At 42.4% G+C, this 16,841-nt stretch overlaps 1 pseudogene; it reads right to left on the bottom strand.

Moving 5' to 3' along the window:
• Positions 1 to 8,599: 8,599 nt before the first annotated feature.
• On the bottom strand, positions 8,600 to 8,774 carry LOC131894767 (U2 spliceosomal RNA; annotated as a pseudogene).
• Between the last annotated feature and the right edge of the window lie 8,067 nt (positions 8,775 to 16,841).

Here is a 16,841-nt window from a genome sequence, read left to right as displayed (position 1 = left end):
GTTGGTTTGGTCTATCCCATCCTACTCTCACACACGTGATGTTCTCAGCTGGTTCAGTTTTGCTTACCAGGCCAAGTCCAGCCAGCAACGCTGACAGCAGGTAGACGGGGTTAGAGGTGCAGGTGCTTCTATCAGAAGTAATATGGTGTGGTGGACTCATGGTCCTGAGTGGATCTGTAAAGAGAACTAGGTTTGGTTTATGCCAGTTGACCAAGAATTTCAGCACTCTTCAATAGGCACAGGTTGTGGAGGCCTTTTAGGAGGTTATGTGAGGCTGGCTCCACAGTGGGTCACACCACTGGCCAGCGGCCTTATCATTTGCTGTTCTGGATGTGAAAGGTGCATCACTCCAGTCCAACTCGGCTCTACCATTCTCTACCGCTACATTCTCTGGGGCTTTCTCATGGAAATGTGGAGATGTAGAATGTAGGGATTTGGGCACAGGAGGCACTTTCCCGGGGTGGCCTGCCTGGAATCAAATATCACCTCTACCATCTACTTACACCGTGACTCCAGACACATAAACTAGTTACTTTTCTCACTGTTGTGACAACACATTGGGCAGAAAGAACTCAAGGAAGGAAAGCTAGTGAGTTCAGCCTGTTGTTAAGGGGGAGGCATGGTAGAGCACACGGCAGGGGAGTGTGTGGCAGAGGCCTCACACATTTGGGGAGACTAGAAAGTAGATAATAATACCAAAAGCAGGGCTGGGCCATACCCCTTAAAGGTCTTCTCCCGGTGGCCTATGTCTACCAGCTAAGCACCGTGTCCTCCCAAAACAGAGAAACTAGATGGGAATAGAGCGCTCAAAGCCTGAGACTGCACGGAACACGACTGTATCACTTCAACTCTGGGCTTCACTCCCTTTCCTTGTTCAGAGAGAACAGTCTCTGTTCTGCCTGTTATTAGGATGGATTGTGCCCCACCCCCACCCCTACAAAAATCCCTGTGGTGAGGTCTCCATCTCCAGGCCCCCAGAGGTGGCTTCATGTAGAGGTTAGGTCTTTCACGGGGTAATTACAGCTAAATAAGGTCACAGGGGCAGAGGGGGGGGGGGAGGGCATGGTGATCCCTGTTCCAATGTGATCAGCATTTTTACAAAAAGAAGAAATTTGGGTGCACACCTGTCCTGAGGGCTGAGGACAGAAGAGAAAAGCCCAAGGAGATGACCCCCACCCTGAGAAAAGGCCAACCACACCCCCACCCCACTTCAAGGGCAGGCTCAGAGCCTCCAGACTGGGAGGAAATGAACTTGTTGTTGAGGTCAAGCCTACTGTGGCACTTGGTTATGGCAGCCTGAGCACCACGCATGTGGTTATTGGGAGGGAAGACAGTAAAGCACCCAGGGCAGCACACAGACATTAATTAGCAAGTAAGCTCCCCAGCACTCAGCCCTCTGCCCCACACTTCCTCTTTGCATTTCCACAGCTCATGTATACACATATGTGGTTATCTGTAATTCTACAGCTCATGCATGGGCATGTGTGGTTACCCATAATTCTATAGCTCATGCATGGGCCCATGTGGTTGGTTACCTGTTCTTCCACAGCTCATGCATGGGCCCATGTGGTTGGTTACCTGTTCTTCCACAGCTCATGCATGGGCCCATGTGGTTGACCGTATTTCCATAGCTCACTCATTGTCACGTGTGGCTACCCATTCTTCCCCAGCTCACGCATCCACACGGGTGGCTCCTTGCTTCAGCAGTTCTCTGACATCAAGCTGACTGCCTTTCCACTCCCTCAGTGTCCATAACAGGGAAACAAAGAGCCGTGTTTCCCTACCTCCTCCCAGTAATCTGCACACAGGAAACACCTTCAGAACTAAGTTCAAAGAGGTTGCCTGACAAAAATTAAATACCTACTCTTAGAGTCAAGGCAATACTAATTAATTATCCAAAGTAGAATTTACTATTTCTTCTCATGACCATGAAGAGTAGGAACTCTTAAGGCAGTGTTTATAACACCATATGCTGCCACTAATGGATTAAGAGCTAAACACTGTATGCAGTGTGCCCTTTTAGATGGTGGTGCTCATACTCTCACACCACTGGTAGGACATCATTATGGCATTTGTCATATAAATCCATCAGCTAAGAGTGCACCAAGCCATAGTGGCAATTAATGAGGCAATTCCACGTAGTTTTTCTCATAGTCAAAAGGGGTTTATCTTGCGTTAACTTACAACAAGCAAAGGGAGTTGGTTACGGGATCCAGGAGAGGTGAGGCCTGGTCCAATGTGGTTCTCTGGAGAACTCTGACTTGGTCCGTAGTACCAGCATCCAGTATCCAGCATCCAGGATCATGAGGTAGCCAAGAGAGAGAGTGAGCACGTATGCATTTCAGGTCTTAAGCGGTCCCTGTCTTGGCCATGCCCCAGGCGGGGGCAAATACCTAGCGGTTATCTGCTGCCTACTAGGGGTGGTACTTCAGGGGTGAAGCACAGACAACCACCCCTACACCAAGTCGTCCAACCATCACTACAATCCAAGGTTAGAACTCTTCTGTTTTCCCTGGAGGAAACCAGGAATGGCCATTCTCTATCCCACCTCCCTTCATCCCCAGGCCACCAGTATTTAAACATCTCTGCTTGCCTTTAATAAGCAGTCTTACAACATGTGCTCTTCTGTGATGGCTTTCCACCTGGCATGGTCTTTTGGTGGGTCATCCAGGTGACAGCATGCATCCATGCTTCATTTCCTTTAATGCCAAGTGATAGCCAATTACTTAGATCTGTCACACTTTATTTGTCCATTAATCAGTAGATCTATATTTAGCTTGTTGTGACTTTGGGGAGGGGATGAAGGATGCTGCTGTGAATGTTTGTGGACAAGTTTTCAAGTGGACACATGCTTCCACTGGAGTGGAAGTATAGAATTGCATAGTCATGTGGTCATCCTGAGATGAAAAAAGTTGAAACTGCCACTCTCTCCCTATTTCTGTGACACATAGGTGACACTAAGTATTACAACTTGTTCACTCTGTTTTCTCTTTCACTCTCATGATACTTGCACTATTACCTTGGGGACAAAGTTGTATCATACTGTGGTTTGATTTATACTGCCCTGATGGAGAATGATTTTGATTATCTTTTCATGGGCTATTGGCCATTTATGTGTCTTCTTGGATAAATGTCTATTCAAAGTCTTTGTCTGTTTATTTCATTGTCTCTTTAGCATCAAATTTTGTTCCTGATTCTTTGAGTTGCTTTACAGGGTTGTTGACGTCACAAGAGTTTTGATACAGTTTAATCTATTTCTTTTTACCACTTGTGCTTTTGATTTTGATTCTGAAGAAGACATTCATTGGCTAACCTTGGGTGATGAAAAATGACTCCTATATCTTTTGTAATATTGTCAATAACTTTTTCATTTAAGCCTGTGAACCGAGTTGATTTAATTTTGTGTACGATATGAGATAAGAGTTCAAGGCATTCCTCTTCATGTGTGTTTGTTAACTTTTTTCACTGTGACAAATGACCCTAGAAAACAATTTAAAGGAGAAGAGACTTTGTTTCATTGTGTCTGAGGTTTCTGTACGTGGTTGGCAGGCTCCATTGCTTTTAGGTTGTGGTGAGGAAGAACATCAGGGCTAAGACAGGATGGTGGATTAGAAGTGTCCACCTCCTGAGAATCAAGGAGCGGGGAGGTGTAGATTAAAATGTGCTCTTTGAGGTCTTGCCCCATTAAGGTACTTCTTCAAAGTGGGCCTCATTTCTCTTCTAGTCTGCTTTCTGTTGCTGTGATAAACACCACAACCAAAAGCAGCTTGGGGAGGAAAGGGTTGATTTTAATCTTACACTTTCCGGGTTAATAGTCCATCACAGAGGGAAGTCAGTGCAGGAATCCAATCAAGACAGGAACCTGGAGTCAGGAATTGAAGCTGAAACCATGGAGAAATGCTACTTACTGTAGCTTGCTTGGCTGCCATTCCTATACTGCCCAGGCCTACCTACACAGTAGGCAATGAAGAAAATGCCTCACAGATAAGATCCCAGGCCAAGGTCACAGGTCTGATCTGGGGGATTCTACAGTTGAGGTTCCCTCTCCCCAAGTGATTCTAGTTCGTATCGAGTTGACAAAACTAGACCGTGCATTCCCAACTATCACTAACCTTCCTATCAGTATGAGTTCATCAAAGATTTAATCTATTGATGAAGCAAATAACCTCTTATCCCAATCTCAATAGTACCCATCTGGGGACCAAACGCTCAACACATGAGCTTTGGTGGGATAGAATTTCATATTCAAATCATAACCACATGTGAATACCCAGTTTTCTGGCACCACTTGCCCTAACTATTCTTTTAAACAACAATCAGTAAATATCAGTAGACATGAACAGACTAATATTAGGAACCTTAGTTCTGTTCTTCTGACTAGTATGTCCGTATGTCTGTCTCCTTTCATTAGCACATCTCCTTGATTGCTATATCTGTGTAGCAATTTTGGAAGTTAGGAAATGGGAAGCTTTTAAAATCTGTTCTTTTATTAACAATTTGGGGCTATTCTGGGCTTTTGTGTTTTCGAATGAGTTCTAGGATTGGCTTGTCAATTTCTACCCCAAAAAGGGGGAGGTAGCTATAATTTTGACTGTGATTGTGTGCAATTAATTTAGAGTACACAGGAGTTACTACTTTTGCTTAGCTGTAATAAATATCTGATGTAGGTGATATGGGGGGCTTGGGGGGCATTTTGATTCATTATTTCAGAGCGTTTGGTCCCTAGTTGCTTGGACTCATGCCCTGAGCAGATGAGAACATCATAGTGGGAGGGCACGTGGAAGTGTGGTCCTCAAGCAGCACAGAGAGGATGGAACTGGGAACCAGATATAACCTTTGATGGCATGTGCGAAGTGATTCACTTCTTCCAGATAGGAACCACCTTCTAAAGCTTCCGCCTCCTTCTGAAATAGCACCACCAGCAAGGGACCGAGCACTCAAACCATGGACCTACAGAGGACATTTCATATTCAAACCATAGCATTCTTGCCCTGGCATCCCTAAATGCATGGCCACCTCATAATGCAAAAGGCATTTAGCTCATCTCTAAGGGTCTCCGACATCTTAAAAAGATTCAGCATTGTTTAAATATTTAGAATCAACGATTCCTTGAGACTCAAAGCAAACTTTGAGTCACAGTGACTGGTCTCTGTAAAACTAAGAGGGAAATTACATCCCCTAGTCTACAACAGCACAGAATAAAGATTCCAAAAAGGAGTAATGGGGGACATATAAATGAGGAACCAAGACAAGACCCAAACCCAGCAATGTGTATTAAATTCTGTAGTTCCAGGTAAGTTGTATCTGGGGCACATTGCAGTGGTATGATCTGGTCTGAGACGGGCTTGAGGAGCCCCAGGTTTAATGACTTACCTTTTGCAACCCACCGGGTTCCTTCCTTGAGCTGGCTCTGCAAGCTACTCACTTTCCTCATCGGATGCTGATGTTTCTAGCATCCCACCATCCTGACGTTTTAGGCGTTACCCTCACGAGTATTCTAAGCCAGTCACACACTGCCTGGCCTCTTAGGCCTTCCAATATGTGAGTGGAAGCCTCTGTGGCTCTATAACTCTTCATCCACTCTGCATGCTTGCTCTGTTGACCCGCTCTGTGGCCAGTGAGGCTAAGTCCCTGAGGATGGAAGGATATTCCAAAGATCTGAGAGGGGATAACCAGAAGACTCCTGGCCTTTGAGCTCAAGAGTAGTACAGACAAATCATTTCTCATGTTTAGTATCAAGGCAAGCAAAACATGAGGTGATGTTCACAGTTAGCTTAAGCAAATATGAGTACAGTGAGGGAATTGTCTTAGTCACTCACTGGTCTATTGCTGTGAAGAGACACTGTGACCAAGATAATTGCTATGAAAGAAAGCATTTAACTGGGGGACTGCTTACAATTTCAGAGGTTTAGTCCTTAATCATCATGGTGGAATGCAGGCAGGTGCTGGAGCAGTAGCTGAGAGCCACATGCTGATCTGTAGACCAAGAGGGAGACACTGGGCTTGGCATGGGCTATTGAAACCTCAAAGCCCATTCCCAGTGATACACTTCCTCCAACAAGGCCACCCACTCTAATCCTTCTAATACTTTCAACGAGTGCCACACCCTGGTGACTAAGAATTCAAATAAATGAACCTATGGGGACCATTCTTATGCAAATCACCACAGAATACACCTGGAGTTATGTCTTATCATCATCCCTCATGTGAAAGGAACCAAGAATATTCCTCCCAGGCCTTTGCCTTTCCCACAGAGATTATGTGGACATGCCAGGGCATTCCTTTCATGTCATTGCTTATGATAAGTGTATCCATTTATCATAGTTCTGCAATTCTTTTTAGAAAGTCACCTTGTGGAAAGAACATTCTGCACTCTGCCCCCATCCATAGTTCACTGTAAGTTCAAAGTTCACAGCTTTCTTTCTTTCTTTCTTTCTTTCTTTTTTTTTTTTTTTTTTTTTTTTTGGTTTTTCAAGACAAGGTTTCTCTTTGTAGCTTTGGCAGTCCTGGAACTTGCCCTGTAGACCAGGCTGGCCTAGAACTCACAGAGATCTTCCTGCCCCTGCCTCCTGAGTGCTGAGATTAGAGGCATGCTATCACTGCCCGCCTAGCTCACAGCTTTCTTACGCAGGCTCTGACGATGCTAACCCAGCATGGTGTGGGTGACACTATGATCTGCCAACAGCTTAACTAGTAGTTGACTCCCTGTGGACCATGGCCACATTGGCCTCTGAATACCTGAAGAGGGAACATGGTTAAAGAAATGCAGGGGGAAACCCTTCCTAGACAATCTTGTACAACCAAGGTGCCCCTGAAAGACTTTCTTCTTGAGCAAACCTCTTGCATTAGTTTATTCTTTCATGCCTTTTAACCTGCAAGGGGTGGGTGGAGCCTGGCAAGTATCTAAAATGCCCTTAGAGCATCTTCTCTATTGTCTGGATGCTAAGTCCTAGGTTTCCTTGTTTTTTTGTTCGATTAGTTGATTTAGGTTTTTCAGAGTTTTTGGGGGGGAGGGATGCACTTTCTTTTCTTTTTCTTCTTTTCTTTCTTTCTTTTTTGTTTTCTTGGAGACAGAGTCTCACTTTGTAGTTCTGGATGTTATAGAACTTTCTCTGTAGATTAGGCTGGCTTCAAAGATTCTACAGTCCCCCTGCCTCTGCCTCTTGAGTTCTGGTATTATGAGTATGCACAACCAAGTCCATCTTGGCTTTGTTTTCATTGTACTAATCCTATCAGGAATCATGTCTTTCTTAGCCCCAGTTCACAGAAGCCTTCCCGACCAAAATGCAAGTTTTAACAGGCTTTTGGCTCTACCTTTCACTCAAATTCTACTATAAACTTTGCTAAAACCTACCATCAATACCCACACCAAAACCTAAATCCTGGGTTCCCTTGAAATGCTCTCATCCAAGTTAATTAGAGGGTCATCGTTAAACCTAGCATCCCACAAAGCCTTTGGGATGTTCTTTGCCACAGTATAACAAATGGTAGTTAGTCTAATTATCAACAGTCTTTGTGCCCATACCACACCTCACAGCGGTCTTCACATTCTTTATTCATGGAAGAGCTATTTCACCTCATGATGGAGAGGAAACAGAGAGAATAGGGGACCAGGGTCTAGGCTCCTTCAAAGACACATCTGAATGAACCAATTTCTTCAGCTAGGCCTAATCATCTGTTTCTGCCATCTCCCACAACAGCATTGCTCTGAGCCTATGAGGACATTTCATTCTCAAAATGTGGCAGAACTGCTACAGACAAGCTAATTTTTTCATAATTTAATTTTTGAAATATTCACTGATGATTTTTAGGTGATCTTGTCTCCTACACTTTGCTGAAGTCATTAAAAATACCTGTCTGTAGATTCTTTAGAACTTTCTGAATCATGGAATATTGCCTGTAAATAAAGACATCTTATTTCCAGGTGGAATGCCTTCTTCCTTTCTTGCTTCTGGCACACAGAAGCAGTTCATGAGAACAAACGAACTTGTATTATGCCTGAACTTGGAAGCTCTGAGTATTTTACCATCAAAGATGGCACCTGCTTTGGACTTTTATAGATGATTTTTTTTTAAATCAAACTGAGGGGATTCCCTTCCCTTTCTAGTTTCATGCACTTGTTTGTCAATGTTCATTTGTTTTTACATCACAAATAGATATTAGCTGATTTTGAAATTTAATGTGATACTCATGGTTTTGTTTTATCCCACTGAGGAGGTTTGAAAAAAAATGGCCCCCATAGGAAGTAGCATTATTAAGAGATGTGGCTGTTAGAGTAGGTGTGGCTTTGTTGGAGGAAGTCTGTCACGGTGGGGGTGGGCTTTAAGATCTCCTATGCTCAAGCTACAACCAGTGTGGAAATGGACTGCTTCTGCTGTGTGCGAATCAAGATGTAGAATTCTCAGCTCCTTCTCCAGCACCACGTCTGCCTGCATGCCACCCACCATAATGATAATGCACTAAACTTCTGAACTGTAACATAGCCCCAACTCAATGTTTTCCTTTATAAGAATTGTTGTGGTCATGGTGTCTCTTCACAACAATAAAAACCCTAACTAAGACATCCACTGATACATGTATTGGTTTTTAAAGTCTGCTGAGAGGCTGCACCATTCCTGGAGTATCAGGTGAATGTGTGGAATGAATTGAGCAATTTCACCATTCTGTGCCCCAAAGTCATTTAATATATTGTGCTCAGACTGAGGATGTACCTGACCTTAAATCAATAACAACAGATATTACATTTGATCTTAGCCAAGGGGCTGAGATGTGATAGGAACTAATTTCAAATTAAGCTGCCTGTGTATTAGTGATAAACTTAGTTTGGTCAAATATACTTGTATGTGTTGTTGAATTCTGTTTTCTAGTCACATCTAAATTCTTTGGGAATTTTGAGTTAGAGAGCTATGAAGATACAATGTTATTGTATATATGTTATGGTATATGGTGTACATATATGATATATATGTATATATGTATATATATAAATGTGTGTGTGTGTGTGAGAGTGAGAGAGAGAGAGAGGGAGAGAGAGAGAGAGAGAGAGAGAGAGAGAGAGAGAGAGAGAGAGAGAGAGAGATTCCCTAAAGCAAAAAATGAAAACTCTGAACTTCTACCTTTCTGTCTTGGTGCTGACTCTAAAAAAAGATGCTATGACCTACCCTTTTCTGATAGCAGGTTATAAAACCCTCCCCATTCCAAAGGAGAAGCAACCTAGACAGCACGAAATCGAGACAGGCAACCATTTCTCTTCTTTGATTCAGCTATTTAAGACAGGTCAAGAATGCTGAAGAGGACAGGACTTTCTGGGTTCCTTCACCCAAGCTGTTGATGATGGGTTATACAATGATTCCTACGCAAGGCAGTCTTCATAGAAGCCCCAAAAGAAAGAACAGGGCTTGGTAGGCTTAAAGCTAGCTAAATCCATGAAGGTTCTAGAAAGGTGAGACTCTCGGAGAACACATAGAAGCTCAGTCCCCATTCCCTGTGTCGCTCCACCTGCATCCTTTATAGGATTCTTAAAAAAAAAAAAAATCAATAAATTGGGGCTGGAGAGATGGCTCAGTAGTTAAGAACACATAGTGCTCTAGCAGAGGACCTAAGTTTAGTTCCCAACACTCATGTTGTTTAGCTCACAATTGTGTATAACTCCAGCTCCAGGGATATGCTGGGTAGTTTTACGACAACTTGACACAAGCTAGAGTACTCAGAGAGGAGGAGCCTCAGTTGAGAAACTGCCTCCATAAGATCGGGCTGTAGGCAAGCCTGTAGGGAATTTTCTTATTTAGTGGTTGATGACAGAGGACCCAGAGCATCGTGGGTGGTGCTATCTCTGGGTTGCTGGTCCTGGGTTCTATAAGACAACAGGCTGAGCAAGCTATGAGAAGCAAGCCAGTAAGCAGCACCCCTCTATGGCCTCTGCACCAGCTCCTGCCTTTAGGTTTCTGCTCTTTTTTAGCTACTGCTCTTACTTCCTTTGATGATGAACTGTGGTGTTAGAACACAAGCTGAATAAAACCTTTCCTCCCCAAGTTGAGCTGGTCATGATGCTTCATCACAATTATAGTAATCCTAATTAAGAAAATGGAGATCCTACACCTCTAGCCATGGATACCCACACACATGTGCATAAACACACACATAATAAAATAATAATAGTAAATGAAATTTTGGGTTTTTTTTGTTTGTTTGTTTGTTTGTTTTTTTCGGGACAGGGTTTCTCTGTGTAGTTTTGGTGCCTGTCCTGGATCTTCCTCTGTAGACTAGGCTAGCCTCGAACTCACAAAGATCCGCCTGGTTCTGCCTCCCGAGTGCTGGTGCTCAACCAGAGGCTTCACCCCTACTCACTAACATTCATAGTGCTTGAGAGTATTATACATGCTAACAGAGAAGAAAAGTTATCATCAGTCTTACCCAGCTACATACCATTGAAACTACAGAAGTGACCTACCTGCAAGGTATATCCACTGATGAAATAGTGGCACAAACATTATGGGAATAACCAATCACTTTTTAAAACTGGATTTAAAACTGACTCCTTGAAATGGAACCCATATCCAACACTGTTAATGAGGCCAAGAACCTCAGACTAGATAGGTCATGAGCCCTAGGAGAAAACCCATTATTCTGCTAAGTGAACATAGCAATAAAATGCTCCTAATGACATATTGCTAGACCCATAGATCAGTGCCGTGTTCAGCTCTCATCAGAGAAGCTTTTCCTTGCAGTAGATGGTGATTAACACAGAGGCCCACAACTGACAATGTGCAGGGAGTGAGAGACTTTGAAGTCCTCGGCCCTAAATGAGATGTCTTCATCACAGCCCTCCTCTCAAGGCTCAGAGAATTATGTAGAAGAAATTGTGGAAAGATTGTAAGTGTCAGAGGTGATAGAAGACTCCAAGGAAACAGGATCTTCCAGACTCAGCAGGACTGATGTACATATGAACTCACAGAGGTTGTGGTGGCATGCATACAACCTGTACAAGTTCAAGCCAGACAAATTTCCAGCACAGAGAAGAGGAAGTGGGTACAGAGTCCCACCCCTAACCAAATATATACTTATAATTGATGGCTGCTGGAAGTAGGGGAATTAGTTTTCTTCAATGGAGTGATACTGGGTGTATCAACCATATTCCTCAGAAGGCCTCATGCTCAGGACTTAGCCAACACAAAGCAGATCCTATGGTTTTTATATATGTGTGCCTTTTATGTTTTTTGTTTTCATTTTTTTAAGAGAGAGCATGGAGTGGGGCAGATAGGGAGTGGAGGAGTGATCTGGGAGATGCTGGGAGAAGGGAACAAATATGATCAAAATATATTGTCTAAACTTTTTTTTAAAGGCTACAATAATGGACAGGAATGCCATCGGGCATGCTCAGCTCATGTCATAAAATTTTAGCTGTAGATAAAGGAAAGGACAACTCGACAGACCATTGGTAGAGGAGTTTGCTCTCGAAGGAGCTAACACTGGGAACCCTGACTTATAGCTTGTAGTCAGAAGCTCAGGGAAAACTACCTGGGGCTTATGATGGCATCTGAGATGGTGGCAGTTTGGGAAACTGAGTCCTAATCTGTGGAGTTTGGTGATGGCCAGGTAGAAAATGGAGGAAGTGAGTTAAATGGGGTGATACCCAGTAGATAATCGGCAGAAACCATTGCCTGCCTCTTGATGGGAAGAATGATCCTTGGTCGTCTGAGAACATGGAAATCTCTGTTGATCTCAGTGGAATGAGAAGAAAAGAGAAATATGGTCTGTGGGTTTTTGTTTGTCTGTTTGTTTATTTGTTTGTTTTATTATTGTTGTTGTTTTCCAAAACAGCAGTTTGGAAGAAATTGAGGATTGTAATAGTTTGTCTTCATTTGGATTTCCATTCCTGTGACGAAAGCAGACTTAAGCAACTTGGGGAGGAAAGAGTTTATTTGGCTTACACTTTCATTTTGCTGTTTATCATAGAAGGGAATCAGGACAGGAACTCTGGCAGGAACCTGGAGGCAGGAGCTGATGTAGAGTCCATGGAGGGGTGCTACTTACTGGCTTGCTCCTCATGGCTTACTCAGCCTGCTTTCTTGTAGAACCTAGAACCACCAGCTTAGGAATAGCACCACCCACCATGGGCTTTACCCTTCCCCATCAATCACTATGAAAATGCCTTACAGCCCGATCTAATGGAGGCCTGTTCACAGTGGAGGTTCCTTCCTTTCAGACAATTCTACTTGTGCCATGAACTAGCCAGCATATAGTTCTTTTAATGTTTGGTAGATATTATTAGTGAAGCTACCTGCCCAGGTCTTTTCTTTGGAGAAAAATTAAAAATCATTAAATTAATCTATTTGTTACCAGTTCTTATCCCCAAACTGGGTCCTTTTCCCTCTCTCAGAATGATGGAAGTGATACAATCAGCACCAATAGAACATTTTAGAAGACTTTTATTCTTGGTCTAAAGTAGGAGAAATGAGAGACAAAGTCACAAGTCAATTTCCAAACCTTCCAGAATCTGGTTATAAATGGGGTGGGGGCATGTAGTTATGGAGCTTGGAACTAAGGGACAGGCACGATAAAGGATATCACAGTATTTCTCAAATGCTATCAACACTGATTATTCTTATCAATATTTAGTACACAGACCCTTCAGTATACTGGGGAAGAGTTCCAGGGTTCTCCTTGCATATCAAATGCTTCAGCATGCTAACTTGTATAAGCTTTATGTAAAACACTTAGTGCTTGCATATAACCTGCCTGCCTCCTCCTGCTGTGGGATGGTCTGTATGTCAAGTGTGTTGCTGATTGGTCAGTAAATAAATCACTGATTGGCCATTGGCTAGGCAGGAAGTATAGGCGGGACAAGGAAAAGAATTCTGGGAGTGGAAGGCGGAGTGAGAGGGAGCCGCCATCAGGACAAGGAAGATGTAAGGTACCAGTAAGCCATGAGCCATGTGGCAAAGTAAAGATTAATAGAAATGGGCTAAATATAAGAGTAAGAGCTAGACAATAACAGGCCTGAGCTAATGGCCAAGCAGTTTAAATAATGTAAGAGTCTATGTGTTTATTTTATAAGTGGGCTCTGGGACTGGCGGGACTTGGTGGCGGGAGCTGGAGAAAAATTCTCCAGCTACAAATGGCGTCCAACGTGGTGGCAAGAGTTTCCACCTAAAAACTTAGAAAAAAGATTCTAAAACGGAGCTAAAAACAACTTCCTAATTGTCTCTCTCAAATGAGCGGCAGCTGCCGGTTTGAGCTACTGGCGGGTTCCTAGCGTGCGTGCTCGACCTGCCTGCCGTATGGCGGGAATGAGGCCTCTGCGAATGGCACATTAAGCTATGTGGTGAATTTAGCCTTTGCTAGCACAAAACAAAACAAACAAAAAAGAGGTTTCTGCGCTACACGCTGCTTTGATAGAAGCATAGACCCACTGTTTCTGAGAGTTGATGGCTCCCAGAGCTGGCGGAAAACGGACTACCGCCATGTTGGGAAGCTGAAGTGGGCGGAGCCAGCAGCCACTGCGCTGTTTCAGGCTTAGAAGGCTACAGTTTAAAGCAATAGGCTCAAGCTAATATAAAAAAATAAGCCACGTAAAGATGGCTACCACACAGAGAATCTGGATTATGTTCTCTTTGATATTCGTAACTGCAGAAAAACATTTGATTGTAAAAGCTGTTGAGTTATGCCAAAATGTATATTTTAAAGGTACCTTGACTTCAAAATTTGGATATAAGGATATGTTGCTTTGGAAAAGAGTCTCTGCTTTTGTTTCCACAGAAAGCCAGAGACTATGGATTTGTTCCAGATTAAGATACATCAGGTTTGACCAGCCAAGACCCCCTGAAAGGTCTCCAATGACTCAACATCCAGAATGGTTCCAAGGCAACTGGCTCAGACGATACAGCCTCACGGACTACTCCATGATCCTAAAATTTTCTTTATGTCCCCATAAGATACAGCGCCCCCCTCCAGCAGGAAGTAGTAAGAGAAGCTACGCCCAAATTCCCAAATATACCAAGCTGGCTTTAGAGATGGAATTGGCTCACTCCCCCTCTAAACCCAGACATATTGCTCAAAAAAAAAAAAAAATGGTTAAGAGATTCTTGTGTCCCAAATCAGAAGAGCCCTCTGGTGTGGGACAGAGAAAAACCAATATTTTTATTTAAATCAGGTTGATTATAAATACAATCTCTTTCTAAAACAAAAAGGGGGATAGTTTAGATATGATAGGATGAAAGGGTAGATTAATGAACCTACTTTTAAAGAGTAACAACTTGTTTAAAATGTTTTACATTGCTATAGATTTTAGTTTATTGATACAAATTTAAACTTAATTTTGTTATACTGTATATATTTCTATTCTTGTTTGAGGTATTATGTTTATGTAACTCATTTAAAATTGTAATGGATAATTAAAAAATAGATTAATAGTTAGTCATCTATGATAATCATATTTGTAGCCATGTTAGTTAAGTCTTCTAGGTATACATAGATATATTTCAGATAGATAAGTAGTCTTCAAACACTTCAAAGACCTACAGAATATGGCATTTAAAATCTTTTAAAAAAATTTAGACTTTCTGGACAATGAGACATGTCTGCTCCTGACATCACCGATTTACTTCAGAGAGGAGTATGGGCATCGAAGACACTCCATATGGAGTTTATCTTCACCTTGACAAAAATAGCCATTTGGGCAAGAAACTGTTCTTGCCTGGACTGCTTGATCAACTGGACATGCAGGACCCATAAGAAGGTGACCACTGAACTTTGCTTGACAAAATGGTCCTTCAGGTTCCTGCTTTGCAGAGAAAACTGCCAGACATTCTACAAGACACAGAGAAAAGTAAATAAGAGACTCTAGGCCTGTGGGCTGAAGACAGATGCCCCAACTTTACAAGAGAACTTTGAATGACTGTCCAGGCTGCCAGCTGTCTCTGTCTACCCTACAAGACTCCTAAAAGTTGCTTATATCCTTCTCCATTTCTCAGGTAGTAGTATATCCTTCTGAGGTCTTTGATGTGGTTAAAGACTAGATACTTACAATTTTCCTTAGTTATAATAAAAGATAAGTTAGATATAAAACCTTAAACTTACAAATATAAGATAGATAGGATCTCTTCTTTAATATTGTAACTGTAATTCTTGCTTGATAATTGTTTTGTTATATGTAATTTTACTATGTTAAAGTTAAAACCTTCCTTTTTAAGAAAAGAAAAGGGGAAGTGCTGTGGGATGGTCTGTATGTCAAGTGTGTTGCTGATTGGTCAGTAAATAAATCACTGATTGGCCATTGGCTAGGCAGGAAGTATAGGCGGGACAAGGAAAAGAATTCTGGGAGTGGAAGGCGGAGTGAGAGGGAGCCGCCATCAGGACAAGGAAGATGTAAGGTACCAGTAAGCCATGAGCCATGTGGCAAAGTAAAGATTAATAGAAATGGGCTAAATATAAGAGTAAGAGCTAGACAATAACAGGCCTGAGCTAATGGCCAAGCAGTTTAAATAATGTAAGAGTCTATGTGTTTATTTTATAAGTGGGCTCTGGGACTGGCGGGACTTGGTGGCGGGAGCTGGAGAAAAATTCTCCAGCTACATCCTCCCACATGCTTGAAATCTCCTCGAGATTACCCATGCCTGATGCTATGTACCTGCTCTATAAACAGCTGTTACACTGCATTGTTCAGACAATAATGATGAGAAATGCGTCTAAGCATGCTCACTGTACTCGATTTTCTTATAGGCTTCACTGTTGGACTCACGGGTGTAAACCATGAGGCTAGGGAGGAGACCTAACTACATTTTCCAGAACAAATGTTTCTCCAGATGCCCCATGTCCTTAGGAAAATTCCCGAAGATTCTAAGTGGCTGTTTTTGCTTTTTCTTTGAAAACAGGTTTTTCCTTGTCACCCTAATGTGCTGGCAAGAATTTCCTCTGCCATCTGGGACGTCCAACTCAGCTGTTTGTGGGAAGGGGCATAAGCACTGTCAATTCCTAGGGCATCACAGTCTGGGAACACACAGAGGCACAAATGTCTGTACCCACGTATTCACAGCAGCCTGTGTGCAGCTTCATTTCATCCTGTGATTCCTCAAACATAAGATAAATCCAAGCAATTTGTTCTGTTCCACCTCACAAAACCAGTTAGTAAATTTTTTTTCATGTCTAATGAGTCTATGGAGTGAGTTCAGTTTTTCAGTCTCACTTCAGCAAAGCTCTCAGAGAAATGGTATATACTTAGGATGCCTTCCTTTAAAAAAAAAAGTTAGTTTTCACAGATCAAATAAATGTCTCCCATTTTCAGAATTACAGTATCTTTGACTATGTGAAAACAGCATTTAAAGATGCTTAACTCACCTTAACATTTGTATTTAGGAAAGTAATTTTACAATATACTGCTGGAAACATTCTTCTGATGAATGCTGGCAATCTTAAGCTGCGAGAATTATCTCTAAAAGTTTTTGGAGTCCCTTAGACATAAGGAGACAAAGTACTTGGGTTTTCTGTGAGCTGTGCTAACCCAGGACAAATTCCTTAGACCAGTGGTCCTCTCCTCTGTTCCTCCATTATCCACATGAGCACATAGCAGTTTCACAGCTTTGGAAATCATTCACATTTTCCCTACTCTTGTGTGTTCCTTGCACTCATTCACATAACTTTCTCTTTCTGATTTATCCTAAAGTGTTTCAGTCCAGTGGTAGAACACTTGCCTAGCAGGTATGAGGACTGAGGTTCAATCCTTGGCACCAACATAGAGTATATTTTTAGATGCACTCTTTCTAAACAAAAACTGTTATATCATTAGTGCAAATAGCTAATTGGCCAACATACAGGAAACAAAAACTTGTTGAAGAAAATTCTAG

The sequence above is a fragment of the Peromyscus eremicus genome, chromosome 17 (assembly GCF_949786415.1).
Source record: "Peromyscus eremicus chromosome 17, PerEre_H2_v1, whole genome shotgun sequence".
Classification (NCBI taxonomy): Eukaryota; Metazoa; Chordata; class Mammalia; order Rodentia; family Cricetidae; genus Peromyscus; species Peromyscus eremicus.
This window is presented reverse-complemented; position numbering and strand designations above follow the sequence as displayed.